The following is a 22,194-nucleotide window of genomic DNA, read 5'->3' as shown; positions in this document are numbered from 1 at the left end:
TGAGGAGATTTGGTATGTCACCAAATACTCTTACAAATTTCTATAGATGTACGGTGGAGACTATTCTGACTGGTTGCATCACTGCCTGGTATGGAGGCTCCAATGCACAGGATTGCAAGAGGCTGCAGAGGGTTGTAGACTCAGCCAGCTCCATCATGGGCACAACCACCATCCACCACCCCCCCCCCCCCCCCCCCACCATCGAGGACATCTTCAAGAGGCAATGCCTCAAGAAGGCAGCATCGATCACTAAGGACCCTCACCACCCAGGACATGCCCTCTTCTCGTTACTACCATTGGGGAGGAGGTACAGGAGGCTGAAGACCCACACTCAATGATTTAGGAACAGCTTTTTCCCCTCTGCCATCAGATTTCTGAACTTCCATGAAACCATGAACACCACCTCATTACTCCTTTTGTTTTGCACTATTTATTTATTTTGTAATTTTGGTAATTTTTATGTCTTTGCAGTGTACTGCTGCCGCTAAACAACAAATTTCACAGCAGATAGGACAGTGATAATAAACCTGATTCTGATTCTTATTCTGATCCTGTCTCATCCCTCCATTCAGATCTGGGGCCATAGTCCTGCAGGTCAAAGCTCTTCAAGTGCACAACTAAGTACTTTCTAAATACAACAAGGATTTCTGCTTCTACCACACTTCTGAGCAATGAGTTCGAGACCCTACTTCCTTCTCCTCATCACTCCTCTAATCTTTCTATTATCTACTTTAAACTTCACCCCTAGTTTTTTGTCCCTTTAACTGAAGTAAATGGGTCCTCCTATTTACTCTCCTACATCCCTCTTAAATGTATACAACCCAATTAATCTTCCCTCATCCTCCTGCGTTCCAAAGAAAACAATGCAACCTATCCAATCTTTCCTTGTTGCTAAAATTTTCCAGCACTAGCAACATCTTTGTGCATCCCCCTTGCACCCCTCAACGGTACAATCACATCTTTTCTGTGATGTGGTGACTGGAACTTACTCAGACTGTGAGCTTATGTGTGTTCTTGCAGGATCACCCTGCTTTTATATTCCTTGCCTCACCAAATAAAGAAATGCATCCAGTTTGCTTTTTTTAGATTAGATTTCTCTATTAGTCACATGTATATCGAAGCACACAGTGAAATGCATCTTTTGCGTAGAGTGTCCTGTGGGATGCCCGCAAGTGTCGCCATGCTTCTGGTGCCAACATAGCATGCCCACAGCTCCTAACCCGTACGTCTTTGGAATGTGGGAGGAAACCGGAGCACCCGGAGGAAACCCACGGGGAGAACGTACAAACTCCTTACAGACAGCGGTCGGAATTGAACCCAGGTCGCTAGATCCGTAATAGCGTTATGCTAACCGCTATGCTACCATGTGTGCAACCACCTAATCAATCTATCCTGTAGACATACACTCTGCACGGTAGTGTAGCAGTTAGCGTAACGCTATTACAGCTCCAGTGACCCAGGTTCAATTCTGGCCGCCGTCTGTAAGGAGTTGGTACATCCTCCCTGTGTCTGCGTGGGTTTCCTATGCACTATGTCACTATGTCGGAAGCATAGTGACGCTCACGGGCTGCCCCCAGAACACACTACGCAAAAGATGCATTTCACTGTGTAGTTCTATGTACACGTGACTAATAAAGATATCTGATCTTGTCTTATCTTATCAAAGCTGCTTCTGCTCCTTCAAAACTCTCAATGTCCTCTCATTTGTTGTATATGGTAGAACTTTCACGTATGTCTACAATGATGGCCCATGGTTCTGGTGTTAAGAGGATCCTCTGCTGATAGTTCTACATACACAGCAAATGGGAGGACATTGGGCAAGGTGGAGGAACAGAAGTACTGGAGATACTTGTGTCCGCCTCATCTTCCATTTCAGCCGTCATCAAACAAGGCCAGGTGCTGACATTTACCTGTAGACTCAGGCCTTAAATCTGCATCCACATTGCCTTCATTTTTGCCCATCACTTAAGATCTTCTCCATCAGCGTCGATATTATTGTTAATCTCCATGTACCTGCTGAGATCCATCAAAATCTTCCTTAATTTCTGATCTTTAAATGTGACAAATGTTTCATGAAGAAGGTATAGGCTCGATTTTACAGTTTTCTCTGTGCCCATTGCAGTTCAGTGCGCAGCAAGCTTTGGATGCTTGTGGCTTCAGGTTTGACCTCTGAGACAAACTCAGAAATGCAGGCCAGTGTCATCGCTTGGATGAGATGTTAGTCCAAGACCCTGTCTGCTTTCTCTGGCGAATGGAAGCAGCACTATTTTAAAAGAAAACAGTGCAGTTATCCTCAAAGTCCTGCCTGTTATTAATTCCTCAACCAACATCAGTAAAACCAGACCATGTGGTCTTTACCGTATTATTGTCCTTGAGCAATGGCTGTGGACAAAAGTTCTGCCTTCCCTACATTAAGACAGAGATTACATATTTGGCAGCAGAATGCTTTGAGGAAACATAAAACTGAGAAAAGTACATTAGAAATGCATATCTTTATTTTCAATTATTGAATACGATAACCCGACTGACATTAGCAATGGTTAGAGAAATGGTTGGCATTATTGCATTTAGTATTATATGACAACCAAAGAAACATGAATTAATGTCAGTTCTTCCATTTATCCAATGCAGGACTGAAGGTTCGGAAACATCTGTAACTATTCCTTAAAATGTATTTGTAATTTCTCAACTGACCTTTGTGGCTGTTGACTTTATGCTGCCCATCAGTTAGGTACAAATGGAGCAATGAGCAATATGGGAATGATTGCAGACTTCAAATGTTAGACAAGTGAATAACACCAAAAATCCAATTATGCAACTCTGCAGCTATCCGTCGACTATACAAGTCAGTATTAGAACAAATGGTCTCTTTAAAGTAACACTACGATCACTGGGAACCCATTAGCTTCTCTGTACTGTTAGACCCTGGAAAAATCATTAAATGCCTGTTTAGTGACTGACACACAGAAAAAAAGCCATTTACTGTCCATAGCTGATTGGAATTGGAAAAAGCCCATCTAATAATCAGTCATTTTTGTCAGCATGCTTGTACTAATGATTTACTTTGAGCTGCTGTTAGCTCTGCTCCCCATCATCCCTCTCCCATCACAGTGTTTTTTGCAATCGGCTAGACTCTGCTTGACTACTTGAGACTGATCAGAACTTACTCTTTATACATTGTTTATGGAGTAAAATCTACAGTGTTGTAATTGGATTTGGGAACTGGCTGAGAGGGACATCATTAGTGGGGCAGTGAAGAAGTGATGGAAGATGATAACAGAAGTCAGTGAGAGAAAACAATAAAACAATAGAACAATAGAACCCAAAATGAGAAGGGATTGGTAAACAATGTGTGGAAAGAGACGGCAATATAAATTTAAGAGGACTTGAAAATGTTGCAATAAAAATGAAAATTATACATCTTAAAAATAATGGGATGTATTAGGACAAATATTAAATTGTCAAGAACAATTTAATATTTGTCCTAATACATCCCATTATTTTTAAGATGCATAATTTCCAGAACTACTGTAGGAAGCCTCCATTACACAAAGGATATGGGTCTTTGGATAGGGTGCAGAAGAGATTTACCAGGATGCTGCCTGGATTAGAAGGTGTGTGCTACAAGGTGAGGTTGGACGAACTTGGGTTGTTCTCTCTGGAGCGGCGGAGGCTGAGGGGAGACCTGATAGAAGTTTATAAGATTATGAGGGGCATTGATAGAGTAGACAGCCGGTATCTTTCTCCCGGGGTTGAAATGTCTAATACCAGAGGGCGTGCATTTAAGGTGAGAGGGGGTAAGTTCAAAGGAGATGTGCGGGGCAAGTTTTTTTATCCAGAGAGTTGGTGGGTGCCTGGAATGCACTGCTATGGGTTCTAATACAATAGATGCATTTAAGAGGCTTTTAGATAGGCACATGGATGTGCAGAGAATGGAGAGATATGGACTTGTGTAGGCAGAAGGGACTAGTTTAATTAGTTCAGCACAACATCGTGGGCCAAAAGGCCTGTTCCTGTGCTGTACTGTTCTACGTTCACTTTGAACAGAATCTAAAATTATCATCAAAAAACCTGCAGATCCTCAAAATCTGAAATAAAAACATAAATTGTCAGAACTTCTCAACGGGTCAGGCAGCATCTGTGGAAAGAGAAGAAAATTTAATGTTTCAGATGCCAGAAACATTTGTTTAGGACCAAAAATGATTCGCACCCAGAGATACTCCTTAACCTGCTGACAGTTTTCAGCATTTTCTGTGTTTACTTCCAATTTCCAGCATCTACAGTTTTTTAAATTTTCATTTACTGTCAAATTCATTGCCATTCCTCTTCAAGGAATTGCCAACCTTTTCCACTGTCAAGTGGGATTCCATCCATTACAGTCATCGAGTCATACAGCAATATAGCACAGATACAGGCCCTTCTGCCCAACCAGTCCATGTTGACCACAGTACCCACCCAGCTACTCCCAATTTCCTGTGTTCGGCCCATATCTCTCAAAGCCCCGCCCCTCCATGTACCTATCCAAGTGCTTCTTAAATGATACTATTGTACCTGCCTCACCCACTTCCTCTGGCAGCTCGTTCCATACACTCACCATCCTCTGCGTGAAAAAGTTGCGCCTCAGGTCCCTTTTAAGTCTTTCCCCTCTCACCCTAAGTCTATGCCTCCTAGTTTTGGACTCCCTACCATGGAGAAAAGACTGTTACCATCCACCTTATCAACGCCTCTCATAATCTTAAACACTTCTATAAGGTTGCCCCTCATTCTTCTACGTTCCAAGGAATAAAGACCTAGCCTGGCCAACCTCTCCCTATAACTCAGGCCCTCTAGTCCTGGCAATGTCTTCGTAAATATTTTGTGCACTCTTTCCAATGTAACCACTTGCATGTTCCTGACCTCTCCCTGTAACAAGACTGACTCACTCCAGCTCAAAGCTGCTGTAGTCCACTGTTCCGCTTTATTTCTCACTGCATTCAGTGTTGGCACATTTGCCCCCTTCTTTCTGACTGAGTACATCCAGTTTCTCTGGAATAGAATCCATTTGCTTTGGATAATGTTTCATTACTAAATTTAGAATTGAAACCTTTCCTGTCAATTGAAACTTATCTCATAATGGTTCCTTCAGTTAATTTCCTGGGCAAGTAACAGAGAAAAACGGCTAGTGCTCCCGCTCTTAATGAGTGGTCAGTAATCTTCACTGGAAAGTCTGCGTGGTAGACATGAAGTGAAGCAAGCCTTGGGCTCAGTAATTGTGGCCTGGATCTTGCAGTCAGCAAGTGACAGCGTTCACCGCTGACCTCAAAGAAAGCTACCCATAAAAGGGCTAATGATCGCTGTGGTGTAGATCTCCCATTCCTTACTTCAGTTGTTGTCAGTCATCAGTTCAATGGCACTCCTGGCACCCACACACATAATGTCATCAAACTGGCTGTGTAGCCAATTGTATTCACATATTTTTATGGACAGCAAGCAAGGAAGGAAAACCATAATTTGTCATTAATTTTTTAACCATTTTATGCTGTGCAAAAGAACAAAAATAGGTGGCATATGGTGGTACAGCTGGCAGAGTTACTGCCTCACAGCTCCTGTGAACCAGGTTCAATGCTGACCTCTAGTGCTGTCTGTGTGGAGCTTGTATGTTCTACCGACGTTTCTTCCCACAGCCCGAAGACATGCAGATTGGTCGGATAATTGGCCACTGTAAATCACCCTTGGGGCAAGGGTTAACTGTAGAAACTGGACAAAGTTGATGGGAATATGGGGACGGTACAAAATGGGCTTAATGTACGATTGGTTTAAATGGTTTGGTGTGGACTTAGTGCACCAAAGGAACTGTTTCTGCGTTGTATGACGGTATAACTCTATATGCAGATGATGAAGGTAGAAGGTGAAATGTAAATAATTTTTTTAAACTAAAGTAAATTTTTATTACTTCAAACCTCTATTTTATTTTGAAATGTTTATGTGACAAAATTACAATCCATATATAACAAAATAGTTTCACAGAACCAAAGAGTTTGCTAAACAGTAATTATCGGCGTAATATGCCATTAAAAATCTAGTTGGACTTTATGCAACAATTCAGGGAATTTTACAGTGAGTGTAGATTTTAAATGGAAAGATAATGGTGCTTGTGGTAAAGGATTGGCCGTGACCTTGTTGAATGATGGAGCAGACCGTAGGGGCCAAATGGTCTAGTCCTTCCCTTAATTCATGTTTGTATATTCTTAAATATCTAAACTTCTTTTCAATTTGACAGATTTCCCTCGATTGCAAGGGTGAAGGCTGCAAGTAGAGCAACCTATAGAGGACAGCTGAACCTCTAGCAGAAACTTTGGAATTTCCTGTCAAGTTGCATCTTAGCAGAAATCCCAAAGATACTGTCAGATTCACAATTGATGCCAAACACCAATAGATTCACCTTCATATTAACTGCAAAATTTGAGCAATTGGCTCATTGTTAAATTCTGTAATGTCAACCATTGGCATTATTCTCACCAATAAAAAGTGTGTGAGGGTCTCAGCGGAACTGTCCTTCAATGCAGATGAGAATGGAAGGGAAGAGAATACGGGAAATTCCTTTTAAGGTAGTCCCTCAGGCTCGAAGAAGACTTGCTTCTACTTTGGTTTTGTGGGTTCCAAGGCGACTGATGAGCCATAGAGCCATAGAGTCATAGAGTCATACTGCTCAGAAACAGGCCCTTCGGCCCAACTTGTCCATGCCGACCAAGATGCCCATCTAAGCTAGTACCATTTGCCCATGTTTGGCCCATATCCCTCTAAACCTTTCCCATCCTTGTACCTGTCCAAATGTCTTTTAAGTGTTGTTATTGTACCTGCCTCAACCACTTCCTCTGGCAGCTCGTTCCATATACGCACCACCCTCTGTGTGAAGAAGTTGCCCCTCAAGTTCCTTTTAATTTCTTTCCCCTCTCACCTTAAACCTATGCCCACTAGTTTTTGATTCTCTTTCCCTGGGGAAAAAGACTGAGTGCATTCACCCTGTCCATGCCCCTCATGATTTTATACACCTCTATAAAGTCACCCCTCAGTCTCCTACGTTCTCAGGAATAAAGTGCCAGCCTGTCCAACCTCTCCCTATAACTCAGGCCCTCGAGTTCTGGCAACATTCTCGTAAATCTTCTTTGCACTCCTTCTAGCTTAATGACATCTTTCCTTTGAGAGAGTAACCAAACCTGTTCACAATACCCTAGGTGAGGCCTCACCAATATAGTGAATTATGGGGATTAAGTGGGAATTAAACTTTCATAGTTGAAAATAAACCTACAGGGAGATAAACAATTGGACAGCTACAACAATTTGAGGGTCAAAAGAAGACGCCTTTTACACAATTGTACCCTAGCATTTCTAGTCTGGGTCAAGACATTTGGAGTTTATGAGTCAATGTGTGTGCCTTGTGACGTTGTTTGGAATCAATCCATTCCTGCATCTCTGCACCCATGGCCCTAGGCCGCTATCTGTGGAACCACATTCACAGGGATAATGCTATGTGATTGATATTCACTTAAAATAGCTGGAAGTGCTACTGACCACTACCAACGGCACTGAGGATCATCTGACCCACCCCTTTGCATTTTATGGATTACCCCGACAGCTTGTCTCAGACAACGATCCTCAGTTCATTGCACACTAGTTGGAGGTCCTCCTGAAATCAAACGGGGTCTGCCATACTTTGATACCACCACATTATCCCACAACTAATGGGGCAGCTGTGTGGGCTGTACAAACTTCAAGACAAAACAGGATTCTTGGTCTGTTCTTTCTACCCAAAAGTTGCACATGGAACACACCTCACAGGTGACTAAAAGGAGACCTGCAGAGTTATTTCTAAAACATCGACATTGCATGTGACTGGCCTTACACTGTAAAATCTGCATACCTTTTGTAATGTCAGAACAATTGGTGAAAAATATATTTATGAACACATGAATAATACTATATGGGAAGAGAGGATGTTTTAAAAGTGCATCTCATGCCATTTATAAGATGTCACTTTCATTTGTTGACAGCACTGCCTCAAATCTTTGTTGATCTGTTGAATTCCTTTTAATGTAGGCATTTATTTTCTTATTATTTATACTCCAATCCTGAATGAAAGTTGAATTGTCTCACGCATCTTGAAATTCTGTGACAAAAGGTGAAAAATTTGATCAAGAAATTTGTCGATTTGTTTATAATTTTGTGGAACAGCCGACAGGTTCACAGAATCTCTTAAAGAATGCATTCTTAACCACAGAGCAAATTTAATCCCAGACTGCAAGTGTAATGTAAAAGGTTAGCCAAATGCTTAACGCCTTGGTATTTTTAGATACATTTATTTTCTTCAGTAAATCTCTCAGTATGTTGCTGGAGAACAGAAATTATCATAACATTCTGAGCATATCAGCTCTTGTCAGCTGTGTTCTGTGTGGACTTAATCCCTGTAGCTGGTACTATCTTTCAATGTCTTTCTTTTCATTTTGTGTGCTCTCCTTCCTGCTGAAGTAATTACATTAAAATGTCCCGAAGCAGATTCACTGATGGAAAGTTGGCTCTCAACAGAATTATTTTTGAATCTAATTTGTGTAATATATTAACTGTATCAACAGTTATTTTTCATGAAGTCCTGGGCAAAATGAAATAGCTGCTTCAAGATAAATATTTTGTTGGCCTAGTGATACCTTTTCCATTACATTGTTTTGATTTTTGATCTTTATTTGGAGATCAATTCAAATCAAATTATTTCCTATTACTGGAATTCGAAGCAGAATTAACTTGTTTTACATAAGTGCGACTAACCAAAAGGTTCAATTTGTTTCTGGGTTCTCTGGGCAGGCCTGAACTAATTAAAATTGATTCTGGCATTACTGACGACCTTTCCTGAGATGTAGTCTTATCTTCATTAAGCAAGCTTTATCAGAACCAATTTGAATTGGTTCTGCTTATGAGGAGGTCCAGTCATTTAACTTGTGTTTTTTAAATTACCAAGGAGGTTTAAAATAATTGACTTCATTAATTTAACAGTTTAATCCTGTGCCCTTTCCCATTAGAATGCTGGATATGGATGCTAGTTTTATAAAGAGAGTGAAAAGTGAAGGCAAAAGATCAGGACGCTCACTTGCCCAAAAATGGTCGGCAGACAGTTTCAGCTTTTCAAAGGAAATCTGTGCTGCCGGGCAAAGTCTCAGACTGAAAGGTAAGTGGAGGATTTGGTTGCCTGATGGTAAGTTACATGATGAACAGCCAGAGTTCCTGGGCCATTGATCCAGAAGCACAAGTTTGAAGCTAGTGAATTTAGATGCAACTATTTCAGTAACTGGAATTTAAAACACAAATGCTGGGCTAAGTGATGTTATCCATGAAACTGCCAGATTGTAAAAATCTTTGTGTCCTTCAGGGAAGGACATCTGTTGTCCTGACCCTGTCTGGTCCATATGTAACTCCTGCAGTGCCAGTGAAGGCCATGTCTTGTACATGAATATAAAAAACATAAGACATACATACGAACTCCACTGCACAGGATGCAAGCGGCTACAGAGAGTGGAGGGACTCAGCCAGTTCCATCGGGGTACAGCTCTCCCCACCATCTAGGACATCTACAAGAGGTGATGTCTCAGGAAGGCGACATCCATCATCAGGGACCCCCACCACCCGGGACATGCCCTCTTCTCGATGCTGCCATCAGGCAGGAGGTACAGGAGCCGGAAGACCCACACCTCGAGGTTCAACAACAGCTTCTTCCCCATTGTCATCAGGTTCTTGAACTGACCTGAAAAACCCTAATTCTACCGCAGATTATATTTCACTCAACTTGCATTAATGTTGTTATGTTATTTTTGTTTACTGTGTCACGTAAGTTATGTATAATTTATGCTATTATGTTTGCCATGTTTGTAACGTACTCCGCTGCTGCTGCAAAAAGCTAATTTTCATGGCATTTATACCCTGGGTATGTGTGCCCATGACAGTCAACTTGAACTTATATACTGATGATCATACGTGAATACACACACGCATGACAACCAAACATTCACACATGTGGACAGTCACATTAATATGCATCTACACATGAAACCCCAAAGATTGGTAACAGAGTGATAATATTATCTAAACTAAAAATCTGGGAGACAGAAGTAAAATGCCATCACAGCAAATGGAATTTAAGTATGAACTCTTGAACTCTGATCTCCCAATCTACCTCACCGTGGCCCTTGCACTTTGCTTGTCTACCTGCACTGCACTTTCTCTGTAACTGCAACACTATATTCTGCATTCAGTTATTTTTCACTGCCTTGATGTACTTATGTATGGAATGATCTGTCCAGATGACACACAAACAAAAGCTTTTCACTGTATCTCAGTGCATGTGACAATAGTGAACCAATCCCAACACTACATCTGCATCCAAACAGAGTAAAACACATGCATGTGCTGCACACACTCACGTATGAGCGTTTTCAAGCTCACTCAGACAAATGTGACATGCATACGGTCATGCAAAGTAAATCCTCTGGAGGCACAAGAGTCTGTAGATGCTGGAACCCGGAGCAACAAACCATCTGCTGGAGGAACTCAGTTGGTCGAGCAGCATCTGCGGGGAAAAGGAAGCGTTGGCGTCTGGGGTCAAAATAAATCCACTGCTGCTTTATCATCTGACAACAAGAAGTTATTTTCTGGACGTGTGTGTTCCTAAACTGCCAAGTGCTACTCCACATGAGGTAAACATGGAGGGAGTATAGAGGTATAGACTTACCTCGGACTGAGTTTTCACTCCACCAGCTTCCCCCCGTTCAGACCCAGTACCTCACCTCTCATCGCTGCATTGGAACAGACTCTTTGAGGTGCTGGATTTTCCTTCCTTGAGCTGACCAAGCTTGCTCCTTGACAGTATAAACCTGGGGAAGCTGCTGGAATTCCCACCAGCTTTGGGATCCTTTGGCCATTGCTGGAGAAACCCATTTTTTAAAAAGAATTATTAACTTTGCTATTTCCAACACGCTGCAATCACAGGAGAAAGGAAGTAGAAGGCTGAGGGTGTCACCTCTCACTCGTAAACATTTCTCAGTGGGTAATCGCCTGTTCCAACCTTCACGCTTTCTCTAGCCCAGAAGGACCTGGAAGCCAAGAGTCAGTGCAAACTGGAGGAACAGCACCTCAATTTCCGTCTTGGAACCTTGCAGCCTAATGGCATAAACATCGAATTCTCCCACTTTAAGTAATCCCCACAACGCCAACACCGCCCCCCCCCCCCGCCCCCCAACCAGGCCTCTTCTCTTCTTCCCTTTCCTAAGCCTAAGTTTTTTTCTACGCCCTTCTTTCTCTCTCCTTACCTTTGACCCATCCCCCGGCGGATCTGCTCTCCCCTCCTCCCCCGCACCTGCCTATCACTGTCTCTTACCTGCATTGACCTATCACCACCCTGTGCCCACCCCGCCTCCCCTCTTTTGTCCACCTATCACTGCTCTGCTTTTCCCTCCTATATATTGGGCTTCCCCTTTTCCTATCTTCAGTCCTGAAGAAGTGTCCTGACCTGAAACGTTGACCGGCTGCTTTTCTCCACGGATGCTGCCTGGCCTGCTGAGTTCCTCCAGCATCATCGTGTTTTTCATCTAGATTCCAGCATCTGCAGTGCTTTGTTTCTCTAAAGAAAGTGTCAGAACATAGAACGGTATAGGACAGGCCTTCAGCCCATCATGTATGTACTGAATACGAATACAAGATAAACTAAATCTCTTCTACCTGTACATGATCCATTTCCCTCCGGTCCCTGCATAATCACGTGTCTATCTAACAGCCTCTTAAACACCTCTATCATATCTGCCTCCACCACCACCCCTGGCAGTCCGTTCCAGGCACCCACCACTCTCTGTGTAAAAAAAACTAGCCCCACATATTTCCTTTAAACGTTCCCCCTCTCACCTTAAATGTATGTCCTCCAGTATTTGACATTTCTACTCTGGGAGTATGATTCTGTGTAAAAAAAAACTTGCCCTGCACATCTTCTTCAAATTTCCCCTCTCACCTTAAATGCATGCTCTCCGGTACTTGACATTTCTACCCTGGCTGTCTACCTTATCTATGCCTCTCATAATTTTATAAACTTCTATCAGGTCTCCCCTCAGCCTCCAACAATCCAGAGAAAACAATCCAAGTTTGTCCAACCTCTCCTTATAGCTCATACCCTCTTATCCAGGCAGCATCCTGGTAAGCCTCTTCTGTACCCTCTCCAAAGCCTCCCCATCCTTCCTGTAATAGGGTGACCAGAACTGCACACAATATTCCAAGTAAAGTGTTGGGGCAGGCAGCTGGTGAAACAGCGCTCACCATCTTCTATCGTAAAACCAGAAAAAGCTGGAAAACCTCAGCATGTCTGGTAACATCTGTGGTGACAGAAACAGAGCTAATATTTCAGTTTGGTGACCTCCCATCAGAATTGGAGAAATTTTTTGCCAAGTTTAGAGATGCAGAGAAAGAGAGAATGAAAGAAGAGGATTGGAGGGAAGTCTGTGTTAGGATACAATACAGGAGACAGAACATAGAATATAGAACAGTACAGCACAGGAACAGGACCTTCGGCTCACAATGTCAGTGCCGAACACGATACGAAATTAAACTAAATCTCTGCTGTCTGTACATGATCCACATCCCTCCAAACAGGAAACCATGGATGAACGGAGAGATCCACTCCCTACTGAAGGAGAGGACTGCAGCACACAAATCAAGTAATCCTGATCTGTACAAGAAATCAAGGTATGGCCTTCGGAAAGCTATCAGAGATGCCAAGAGGCAATACTGACTCAAAATAGTGTCCCTGACCAGCCATCAGTTATGGCAGGGCTTACATGCCGTAACAGGTTACAAGACGAAGTCGGGCTGCATAGCTAACAACAGCGTATCCCTTCCTGATGAACTTAACGCATTCTATGCACGTTTTGAACAGAAGGGAAGTGGATTGTCGCCATCCACCCTGACAGCCACCAATGACGTTGAACCTGTGATCACATAAGATCAGTCTTCCAGAGAGTGAACACAAGGAAAGCACTAGGCCCAGAGGGTGTCCCTGGCCGTATGCTCAGATCTTGTGCTGATCAGCTGGCAGAAGTATTTGCGGACATACTTCACCTCTCCCTGCTTCAAGCTCAGGTTCCCTCCTGTCTTAAGAAGACCACTATCATCCTGGTACCGAAGAAAAGCAAGGTAACATGCCTCAATGACGACCGACCAGTGGCTCTGACATCCACCACCATGAAGTGCTTTGAGAGGTTGGTCATGGCACGCATCAACTCCAGCCTACCAGACAACCTGGACCGATTGCAATTCGCCTATCACCGAAACAGGTCTACAGTGGATGCCATCTCCCTGGCCCTACACTCAGCTCTGGAGCATCTGGACAGTAAAGACACCTACGTTAGACTATTGTTTATTGACTACAGCTCTGCCTTCAATACAACAATCCCAAGTAAGCTTGTCACCAAACTCCGTGACCTAGGACTCAACACTTCCCTCTGTAACTGGATCCTTGACTTTCTAACAAACAGACCGCAATCTGTGAAGATAGGCAGCAATATCTCCTGCACGATTATTCTCAACACTGGTGCCCCACAAAGCTGCGTCCTCAGCCCTCAACTCTACTCCCGATATGCTCATGACTGTGTGGCCAGATTCTGCTCTAACTCCATCTACACGTTTGCAGATGATACCACCATTGTAGGCCGTATCTCAAACAGCGATGAGTCAGAGTACAGGAAGGAGATAGAGAGCTTAGTGGAATGGTGTCATGACAACAACCTTTCCCTCAATGTCAACAAAAGAGCTGGTCATCGACTTCAGGAAAGGGGGCAGCGTACATGCACCTGTCTACATCAATGGTACTGAGGTCGAGAGGGTTGAGAGCTTCAAGTTCCTGGGAGTGAACATCACCAACAGCCTGTCCTGGTCAAATCACATAGAAACCACAGCCATGGAAGCTCACCAGCGCCTCTACTTCCTCAGGAGGCTAAAGAAATTTGGTTTGTCCCCTTTGACTCTCACCAACTTTTACAGATGCACCATAGAAAGCACCCTATCTGGATGTATCACAGCTTGGTAAGGCAACTGCTCTGCCCAGGACCGCAAGAAACTGCAAAGAGTTGTGGACACAGCCCAGCACATTACGGACACCAGCCTCCCCTCCTTGGACTCTCATTGCCTTGGTAAAGCAGCCAGCATAATCAAAGACCCCACCCACCCAGGACATTCTCTCTTCTCTCCTCTTCCATCAGGTAGAAGATACAGGAGCCTGAAGGCATGTACCACCAGACTTAAGGACAGCTTCTTCCCCACTGTGATAAGACTATTGAACAGTTCCCTTATACAATGAGATGGACTATGACCTCACGATCTACCTTGTTGTGACCTTGCACCTTATTGTACTGCACTTTCTCTGTAGCTGTGACACTTTACTCTGTACTGTTATTGTTTTTACCTGTACTACCTTAATGCACTCTGTACTGACTCAATGTAACTGCACTGTGTAATGAATTGACCTATATGATCAATTTGTAAGACAAGCTTTTCACTGTACCTCCATAAAAGTGACAATAATAAACCAATACCAATACCAATACCATTCCCTGTATATTCATGTGAGATGTTTATTCAATTCTTTTTTCCCTGATTTTTTTCGTGGAAAAATGTCAGGGAGATTAGGTTATTCGAAGCATTGGATTCCAGGTCACATACAACTAGATTTTACCCCTCTTAATTAGCGGATAACTGCGTCCTGGGACATGTTGCACTTCCCTGGTAATAGTAGATAGTGACTTCAGGGGCTCAGGCAAAACCAGGGTGACATGTCAATCCACCCTTCCTCTGCTCCTCTCTTTGTGTGACCTTCACTAGCTAAGCAAAGCAGCCAACATCCACAACAGGGCCCTTAGTTATTGCACCATGATTCTACTTGCATTCTTGGTTGAAATTAATTTGAACTTTAATATTTTGAAAGGAACTGTTGGCACTGATAGGGAAAATCTTTTTCTACTGGGTTCAAGAGGCCAAGACCTTAAAGTTGCAGGACGGAAATTAACAAGGAGTTCTTGACCCAAAGGGTGTTAAATTAAACAAAATAGACGTTGGTTCAATAAGTAATTTTAAATTTGAGATCAGTAGGTTTTACAAGCCAGGGGGTTGAAGAGAAATGGAGTCAGAGATGCTAAATAGATTTACAGTATGGGTTATCCATGATCTTATTGAATGTTGAACCACTGAATCGTCTATTCTTTGTTGTCTTAATATCCTACAAAGTAATGGGCTTAATCACACTGAGAGATGGCTTACAGTTCCGTGGTGAAGTTCTGGCCAGCTGCTGTATGCAGGTGAATGTGTTCGGGGCTCACTGCTGTTGTACTCTGGTGCAGAAACACAGAGCAAGCAGGAGGTTAGATGAAAATGATCACTTGTTCCTCCTGAGGGCTCAACAGTGAGTTCAAGGGCTCTCTATACCCTACCAAGATACACTTTGTACCTGGCCCCTCAGCTTTTCATCAGCTATATCAACTGCACTGAGATGCTGACCTTCATTAAAAGGCTAAGTGAAGATAAGTGTTTTTCTTTGTGTTATTTTGTTTAGTATTAATGTCTGTAGTTAATTTAAGTTAGTTAAATGTGTTTAGAAGTGATTTTTTTTAATTTTTGCTATTATTTTTCTCTTTCAACTGTTTCTAAATGCCTCTGAGCATCAAAGGCTTTTGGGAAGATTGCAAAGGCCCTTGGATAGCTGTTAGAAGCCACCAGGATGGTCCCTGGGCAGGGCTGTGGTTTCACTCACCTGCAGCCTACAATCCACCCAGGGACATTTCTGCCTCACAGGACAGTTGTGGCAATATGTTAGCAATTGCATGACCATAAGAGTTTAGTTCGGTAAAGGGCTAGTGAGCAGGTTGCTGCATAGCACAGACCGGGTACTATACGATCTGCCTCAGTGGAGGCTTATTCTCAGGAGGATAACAGCTAGAGCTGTGGTTGCTTATGGACAATTATACTTAAAGAAAAAGAATATAACATAATCCAAGGCAGTACCGATCTTTGGGTAGCCCAGACTTTCCACACTCGAACAGTAGTTGTCGACATGAAGGATACCATGGCATTACTTTGAAGAAGAAGAGAATCGTTTTAGGTGTCCTGGCCACTATTGCCTCTCACTCAGCATTACTAAAACTGATTATCTGGTCATTGTTTTTCTGTTTGTGGAAACTCACTGTAAATAAATTGGCAGCTGCTTTTCCTATGTTGTGGCAGTGACTACACCTCAAAATAGTTCTAAAACATGTGATTTCTTTATTAGTCACATGTACATCGAAACACACAGTGAAATGCATCTTTTTGCATAGAGTGTTCTGGAGGCCAGCCCGTAAGTGTCGTCACGCTTCCGGCGCCAACATAGCATGTCCACAACTTCCTAACCCGTACGTCTTTGGAATGTGGGAGGAAACCAGAGCACCCAGAGGAAACCCATGCAGACACGGAGAGAACGTACAAACTCCTTACAGACAGCGGCAGGAATTGAACCCCGGTCGCTGGCACTGTTACGGCGTTATACTAACCACTACGCTACCATGCTGCCCACATGCTAAGAGTTTTGGAAAGAGCTGTGTAGGGTACAATATACATTGCAAACCTTTCTCCTTACAGGAAAGTGTCAGATGTAGGCAGTAGCTGATCACAGAATTACATTGCCACAGTCTACCAAAGGAACTATTGCGCTGGGAATTTCTTGGTGGATTTTCCCAATCAACTGCAATGTTTCCAGTGTAGGCTGTTTTTTTTTACCCAGCATCAGACAATTGGGGAATCCCCTGAAGAAATTTCCAACACCCATGTCATCTCCCTGTGTGGTTTACCTACTTGTTTATTACAACACTGAAAAAGAACATTGAAACCATCAATTCCATTCCAGTAACCATCAGTTCAATCCCATCATTCACATTTCCTCTTCTTATTTCCTTGGAGCTCTTCAACTTATTCACTTTCATGTGCCCACAATAAGTTTACATTGGTTGGTTTGAAATCATTCTGGACAGAGTTACCTCCTTGGACTCTGTCTTTACCTCTCGCTGCCTTGGCGAAGCAGCCAGCACAATCAAAGACCCCACCCACCTAGGTCATTCTCTCTTCTCTCCTCTTCCATCAGGTAGAAGATACAGGACCCTGAGGGCATATACGACCAGGCTTAAGGACGGCTTCTACCCCACTGTGATAAGACTATTGAACAGTTCCCTTATACGATGAGATGGACTCTGACCTCATGATCTACCTTGTTGTGACCTTGCACCTTATTGCACTGCACTTTCTCTGTAGCTGTGACACTTTACTTTGTACTGTTATTGTTTTTACCTGTACTACATCAATGGACTCTGTACTGACTCAATGTAACTGCACTGTGTAATGAATTGACCTGTACGATTGGTATGTAAGACAAGTTTTTCACTGTACCTCAGTACAAGTGACAATAATAAACCAATACCAATACCAATAATGGTAGAAATGTAAAATAACAACAGAAAGTATGACTCTCAGTGGGGGTTGAGACACCTTGCACAATTTACCTCATCCCCTAAAATCACTACACCTTAAAACTATACCTGCTCTTGAATAGCCAATAAGAGTGCCTGAAGACACCAACACACATACCTGTATGGTATAAAAAAAACCACAACCATCTTAATTTAGTTTAAGAGTATTCAATGCAATCCTATAAGGTTGTGTTATGATTAAACACCAAAAATACAATTCTGATCATAATCCCGACCATGACAGTGACAGTTAAGCTGTATATCTAAATCTCGATTGTTAAGTCAAAATTAGATGATTAGCTGGGATTCTAGCATTATGTTAGAGATGGCCACTGTGCAAATTTCAGACCAGCCAGGTTTAACTGCTGAGATCAGCAATATATTATCTTCCATTTTAAATGACAAGCAGTTACTTTTTATTAAGAGAAGGAGCAGTTAACCACAAGTTAAAGCAATAAAATGGAAATGCAGCAAAATATTCATTAAGCATGCAGTTCAAGTTGTGCATCAATAAAAAGTATCTCTTTAAAATGCCATTCTACAGTATAGATTTGAGGCGATAATTTACCCACGCTCTTTTTTTTTGCTTGTCCTTCACTACGCAACCTTCCTTTCCCACTATCCTTCATTATTAGAGGCAGAATATATTCTGCTCCCATAAATCTGCCAACCAGCTGCACAAAGGTTATTTGGTCTCTCAACTGCAACACCCCATGGTGGTGTGCAACTCCTACTGCCCGAGGCAGTACCTCATCTCCATTCCTGTTCTAGTCATGGATGATTCCAGCTGAGAGCAGGGGAAAAGTTGATGTCCAGGAAGCACACGGTAGAAACCGTGCAGTGGTTCACACTGGACTCTTTTTTTCCCAAGGTACTATGTTGGGATTGAGGATGACATTGGATCAGTGCACTGACTGGTGGCCCGGAGCAGAAATTACTCCTTTCGCTCAACATGTCAATATTACCGAGCTAAGGTATTAGTTCTGACCTACGGAAGGAGAGAAAATAATTTGTTCATGAATTAATCTCCAAACTAACAAGGGGCACTTGAATTATTGGTTACAGAATTGCAATGACTTCTGTGTTGGTAATGTAATATAATCCTTAATGTTTACTTTTACTTGTAAGATTTAGTTGCTTTGCCTCCACAGATACCTCTTTCCCTTCCTGCGTCATGTTATATATCCTAATAAAACTACTAGTTAACATGTAGGTTGACATGCATCAACCACATACATAAATGAGTACGACATATAAATGAAAATCAAAAAAACTGCAGATGCTGGAAATCTGAAATGAATCTAAGATTATCATTGATGTTTCCATCATTGTTTTAAAGCTTGTGCAAAGTGGCAAAAGCCCTAACAAAATACTTAGCTCTTGACAGTGTCCATATAACAAAGGCATAAAATACAAAACTGTTTCAGGGAAAGCCTACTGATGGCTTTTGTTGGGACCAACATACTTTCTGAATAATAAAGCTGACTGTTGGAATAAAAAACGGAAAATGCTGGAAAATGCAGGCCAGATAGCATCTGTGCAGAGTAACAGGGTTAATATTGATCGATGGTTCTTGATCTCCCAATCTACCTCATCGTGACCCTTGCACTTTATTTACCAGCACTGCACTTTCTCTGTAGCTGTGACACTATATTCTGTATTGTGCATTCTGTTTTCTTTTTACCTCAATGTATGGCATCATCTGCCTGGATGGCACACAATCAAAAGTTTTTCACTGTATCTTGGTACACACGACAATAATAAACCAACGTTAATAGTAATGTTAACAAGAATTCCCAGTTCTATAAGAAGTGCTATATAATGATCAAGACAGTGCCACGAGGAGCCAAAAGCAGATCACACAATAACGTTGCCACAGCCTGCCAGAGGAACTATTGTGCTAGAAACCAGGGTCAGTCGATCGGAGGAGTGACTGGAAGAAATTCCTAATGTCTGTACCAGCTTCCAGTGTGACAAGTTCATGTTGATTAATTCCAAAATTCGTCTGCATGGAGCAGCCTAATAGATGAAATATAAAAGAATAATAGAATGTATAACTTCACTGGGAGCCTATATTATATTGGGACAAAGTTCCAACTCTATAGAACTCTGGTTAGGCCACACTTGGAGTGTTGTGTTCACTTCTGGTCGCCGCATTATAGGAAAGATGTGGAAGCTTTAGAGAGGGTGCAGAGGAGATTTACCAGGATGCTGCCTGGATTGGAGAGCATGTCTTATGAGGATAGGTTGAGCAAGCTGGGGCTTTTCTCTTTGGAGAGAAGGAGGATGAGTGGAGACTTGATAGAGGTGTACAAGATGATAAGAGGCATAGATCGAGTGGACAGTCAGAGACTTTTTCCCAGGGTGATAATGGCTAACATGAGGGGGCATAATTTTAAGGCGATTGGAGGAAAGTATAAGGGGGATGTCAGGGGTAATTTTTTTTACACAGAGAATTGTGGGTGCGTGGAACGCACTGCCAGCAGAGGTTGTGAGGGCAGATACATTAAGGACATTTAAGGTACTCTTAGATAGACACGAGTGAGAGAAATGGGGGGCTATGTGGGAGGGAAGGGTTAGATAGATCATAGAGCAGGATAAAATGTCGGCACAACATTGTGGGCTGAAGGGCCTTTACTGTACTGTAGTGTTCTATGTTAAAGTTCTAATGAAAAGTCATTTGCCAAATCTGTTAATTCTCCTCCTTTATCTACAGACACTGCCTGGCCTATTGAGTATGTCCAGCATTCTCTGTTTTTATTTCAGACCTCCAGCATCTGCAGTGTTTTGCTTTTGGAAGCCTTTCACTGAGCTGTGCCAAGCAATACTACATGAGTGATTCAAAGGCTGAAATAGCCTCCAACTACCTGGGTGATGCCCTGACTCTATATAAACACAAATTCAAGATAAACAGGTTCAAGCAGGTAACTCAACACCACAATGGCAAGGCAATTACAGATGAGCAACAAATGCTGGCCTTGTAAGTGACACCTACATCCCCGAAATGAATTTAGAAATTGCCTCCTTTAATTCATTCAGAGCGGGATGCAGGCACCTCCAGCAAGGCCAACATTTATCATCTGTTCTAATTAACCTTGAAAAGTGAGCTGCCTTCCTGGACCTGTTTTCTATATATTGAACCACAGCACTGTGTCTTTGGTTCAGGAGTTCCAAGAGTCGAACCCAGCCCCAATGAAGGAACAGCAGAATCTTTTCAAGTCAGCCTAGTGCATGGCCTAGAGGGAGATTGCAAGTACTGATGCTCCTGTCCCTAACTTTGGCAAAAATGAAGAAGGCCTTCACATCGGCTAAAAATACTCCACAATTATTTGATCAACGCTGCAGTTCAAAATCCTTTTCACTTTGACTACAAAGCAATTGTCCCCACTGACTAATGAATTTTTAAAAATTTAATACATGTTTTGAAAGAGGTTCCTTAATCATTGCTAATTAGTATTTTGATACATAGGCACAGCTTACTTCTGTTGGTATACCCAGTCAGCACAGGTTTCTTTGGAGATTGGTAGTATCAAAACAGCTAAGTACTGAAGACTTTCACCTCTGGCCTATAGGTTTTGACATTGGGGGCGGTAGGTTTTGGAAGACCTGTGTTCTTTTTGTTTCTTACTAAGTCCACTTCCAGCTGAGGACATGAAGATATGATTAATAAAAGTTCTTAAATTTGCCAAGTAGCTTCTTTCCCTCAGGATTTCTCATCATCCAGATTGTTATATGCAATGTAGTAAGAGACACACAGAGTAACTACATTATTGAAAGAACCACATTCACAAGTAAGTGTTACTTTGACACCATTTGCAGGTCAATATCAAGAGCCTGAAATTCAATTCTCTTTGAAGTAGACACTTTCTGGATCAACAAGGCTTAACAAATAACATCTACATACCATTGTACAGCACAAGCCTCTGTGTATTACTGTGATTTTGGGAAAAAAATCTTTTCAACTGAATACATGCCTAAAATAATTCAGTTTGTAAGTAACCCACGTTCGCAGAATACCAGTTGCAAGCAGAGCAAATCTGCAAGTTTTTATGGATTTGCAAAATCCTACTGAGAACCTGAATCAAAGTCAAGCAGTTAGAAAAGGAAGCTAACAGGACAAAATCCTAGATCTTAACCTAATAGATAAATAAAACAGGAACAAATGGACCATGCATATCAGGTTAAAAGTGTGATTCAGTAAAATTAAATTTTTGAACTAATCTAATGACAATTTCACAGTCTCAGTCACTTCACTGCTTTTCAAAGTCTGAATACGATAAGAGGAGGTGCATTGCAGCCACGTTGGACACAAGTAATTCTGGAGCCCCTAAGGAAAGAGTTCCTGTATTCCACTCCAGGGGTCGCCTTCAGTAGTATCAGGGGACATGGTGCAGTGGTTACTTTACCAGACTAGTAATCAGAAGACCTCAACTAACAACTCAGAGACCCAAGTTCAAATTTGACCAAGACGGCAGCAGTTAATGATCTAGAATACATATATAAAAAATGAGTCATTACCAACAATCACTGCAAACTACCAGACTGTTAACACAAAACATGTCTGGTTCATTAACGTCCTTCTTCAGGGAAGGAAATCAACAGTCCTCACCCAGTCTAGCCTAAACCTGATTCCAGACTCAGCATA

Source organism: Pristis pectinata, chromosome 22 (assembly GCF_009764475.1).
Source record: "Pristis pectinata isolate sPriPec2 chromosome 22, sPriPec2.1.pri, whole genome shotgun sequence".
In the NCBI taxonomy this organism is placed as follows: domain Eukaryota; kingdom Metazoa; phylum Chordata; class Chondrichthyes; order Rhinopristiformes; family Pristidae; genus Pristis; species Pristis pectinata.
This window is presented reverse-complemented; position numbering follows the sequence as displayed.